Raw genomic sequence first — 3,426 nt, 5'->3', positions numbered from 1 at the left:
ACCCAGTTGACTACAAAGGTAGGTAGGTAGAGGTCTATTTCTGGACTCTATTCTGTTGCATTGCTCTGCTTATTCTTTCCCCTCTACCTCACTGTCTTGATTTCTTTAGCTTTACATAAGTTTGAATCCAATAGCATGAATCCTCCAACTTTGTTCTTTTTCAAAATTGTTTTTGGCTTTTCTAGGTAATTTTGTTTTTCCACATAAAATTTAAAATCAGCTGGTCAGTGTCTACAGAGAAGCCTGCTGGAATTTCTATTAAAGTTCTGATTCTGTAGATCATTTGGGGAGACTAGACCTTTTAACAAGGAGCCTTTTGATTTATAAACATGGATATGTCTCCGTTTATTTGGGACTTTGCTTTTTCTCCTCAAGATTTTGCATACAGTTCTGGCCCCTTCCTGAGACTCTGCCTGGGCTCTGAGGAGACATCGATAGGCTGTATGTACCTCATTTGTGTGTCAGCCATCTCAACCTAAGCTGTCTTTTCTCGGCCCCTTGTCACCCCTTCCCTGGAAGATGCTCCTTTCAATCTTCCATTGAAGTAAATGGCACTTCTCCTACCTAGTGGCTCACGCTAGAAAACTGGGTGTAACCCTTGAGACCATCGTCATCCCCTCTTCCCACAGCCAGGCACAATTCTGCCTCCAAAACACATTTTGAATCCTCTGCTTCTTTCCATCTACATTCCACTGTCCTTGCCCTGGACACCTCATCTGCCACCTGGACCATTGCAGTAGCTCCCCAATTCTTCTTACTTCTACTCTTCCTCCCACACAAGTGCTCTCTTCCCCTCCCCAGAGTGCTCCCTTTATAATGTCCATCTGATCATTTTGCCGCACTCCACTTATAACCCACCAGAGGTGGGCGCCTCTGTCGTTAAGTGTTTGCCTTTGGCTCAGGTCATGATCCCAGGGTCCTGGTATCGAGCCCCACATCGGGCTCCCTGCTTGGCGGGAAGCCTGCTTCTCACTCTCCCACTCCCCCTGCTTGTGTTCCTGCTTTCCCTTTGTTTCTGTCAAATAAATAAAATCTTAAAACAAAAACAAAAAACCCACCAGAGGTGACCCCCGCCCTTATAAAATCCACATCCCTTCCAGGGGCTTTGCGTACTCCCTCCCTCGCCTTGTTTCGAACGCAACGACCTGTTTGGGGCCCCTGCAGGGCCAAGCTCCTTTTAAGACCAGGGCTCTTGGACACGTCTTTCCCTGCCTGGCGTAGTCTCTCCACAGTCTTTGCCTGAACAGCTCCCACTCAGCTTCAGGTTCTATTGTAGGTGTCATTGACTCAGAAAGGCCCCATCATTCCTTCTCACTTTGTGAAAGTGAAAAAAACCACTTTAATTTTTTTCTTTTAACATTTGTAATGTCTGTTTACTGTTTCTCCAAACAGCCCAGATTTCTGATTCATTTCACAGATGTTGCAATGACACTGTTTGAGGGCCCTGTTGTGGAGGTCCCCCTCAGCAGGGTTTGCCCAGAACCCTTGGGCAGGTTGGAGAGCCTCCCCCTGCCCTTGGCTGGGCCAGCACACCTAGTATCCTGTGCCCTTGTGTGTCCCTGTGTTGGAGTGGGATCACAGCCTGGGGGTTCTCGTTGAGTAGCTACTCCCCCATTGCGCCTGGGAGAGGCCCAGAGAACAGGCCAGGGCCTTCGACCTGTGTCCCACTGGCTGAGCCCTCGGACACGCCTCGGCCCTATTTCTTCTTCCAAGGTCCCAGACCCCCACCGTGTACTGTAGAGGTCAGCATGAGCAGGATGGACACCCCGGCTTGGCTGGGGGCGAGGCCATGTCCTCCCGCGCCCTGCAGTGAACCCAGCAAGGGTTCAAGTCTTCCTGGCCTGCAGGGGCAGAAGTCACACACCCAGCAGGAGGCCGTGGAGTCCAGGTCCCAGGACTCCTGGTGCTTGACTCTTCCCACCGGTCCCTAGAAGGGAAGCAACTGCCAAGCACTTTGACCACCCCCCCCCACCCCTCAGGCTAGGGGTCAGTATGGAGAGGTGGCCACTGAGGGTCCAGAGCCGAGAGAGGCGGGACGGTCTGTACGGGCAGTGGGCCACACAGAGGGGAGGGGTATTAGTGATGTGGGGCTGAGACTTTTTTGGTGCAAAAAAGTTTTTATTATAGCGCAGGGACAGGACCTGTGGGCAGAAAGAGGTGCACTGGTGATTGTGAGGAGTGACTGATTACACACTTACTTCATGGGGGTTGGAGATAGCTTAGGTCTCTAAGGAATTTGGGAGCAAGGTATCCAGGACCTTGAAGGGCTAGCTGTTGTTAAGGTTATTCTCTACTGTCAAGTAAAACCTCAACCCTTCAGATGTAAATCGATGGGCCATATGTTGACCGAAAATTGTTACCATGTTTCCTGAGGTCACCACACCACTTTGGGGTGGGGCGGAGGCAAGAAGGAGCAACTGACTGTGGGTGGAGGTAGCCACGGGGTGAGGGTGTCCTGAGGGCCATTTGGGGAGGAGCGAGCTGGTGTCTTGGGTGGTCCGTTGGGCCAGGTGCGGTGGGCGAGGGCAGGGCTGAGGGACCTGTTATGGGGGGTGGGGGTCGCTCTATCCTTTCCCTGAGACCCCTGCGGCGCCTCCAAAGATGCTCTTCTCTATGGAGGGTCTGGCGTCCTCTGCAGAGGGACCTCCGGAAAGCACTCGCGGGCCACTGCACGGTCGGCCCCACCATGGTGGGTGTCAGCGGCGCCACATGGTGGTCCCCGCACGCCCAGCCTCCCGCCTGGGGCCTGGGCCCAGCTCTGGCTCCCCAGGGTCCCCACCGCCGCCGTAGCCGAGCAGACCCACGGACGTGTCCAGACCGGGCTGCTGGCACTGTGTCTCCTTTGCTCCCTGCTGAAAGCACCTCTGCCCTCCAGCTCAGTGACCCGGGCTCGGGCACCACATCTGGTAAATGAACTTCCTGAGATTACCTACCGCTTGAGGTTAAGTCCTAAGCAAGATAGTCCGTGCAAAGTTGCTTCGTCCTGGTTTACAATCTTCACACTCCCCTCGGCCTTATGACCCCCCTTATGCACGCGATGAGCAAAGCGAGCCTCGGAGGAGTTAAGCTGCTGGGGGTCTCACAGCCGGGGAGTGACCCCTGGAGTTCAAACTCAGGGGGAGTCCAAAGCCCAAGCCTTAGCTCCGATCAAGGCAGAGGGCATGTCCTGGATGCCTGGTGGGGTAAGGGGGCTGGTTCAGTTCTGTCCCCTTGGGCAAGTCCTCTCTCTCTCGGGCCTCAATTGCCACAGGTGTGGAATGAACAAAGAGCAGAGCATGATCTCCAAGGTTGTGGCTGTGGAGCCACAACTCCGCTCGCCCAGCCGGACCCTTCAGTGCTGCTGCTGGTTCCGGGATGCGGGGCTGGCCAGCCTGACTCGAAGACAGGCTTGAGTCTGGGGGGCCCTCCCTGACTCCAAGATGGGCA

The 3,426-nt window shown here is 54.3% G+C and overlaps 1 protein-coding gene across 1 annotated transcript in view; it reads right to left on the bottom strand.

The window, feature by feature from the left end:
- Positions 1-2,097: 2,097 nt before the first annotated feature.
- Positions 2,098-3,426, bottom strand: part of PVRIG (PVR related immunoglobulin domain containing) — a 7,753-nt gene continuing 6,424 nt past the window's right edge. Inside the window, 1 exon segment of the mRNA XM_081819380.1 lies at positions 2,098-3,174. The gene's annotated coding sequence lies outside the window, so the exon portion shown is untranslated.

Source organism: Leptonychotes weddellii, chromosome 5 (genome assembly GCF_054177405.1).
Source record: "Leptonychotes weddellii isolate Sample4059 chromosome 5, ASM5417740v2, whole genome shotgun sequence".
In the NCBI taxonomy this organism is placed as follows: domain Eukaryota; kingdom Metazoa; phylum Chordata; class Mammalia; order Carnivora; family Phocidae; genus Leptonychotes; species Leptonychotes weddellii.
This window is presented reverse-complemented; position numbering and strand designations above follow the sequence as displayed.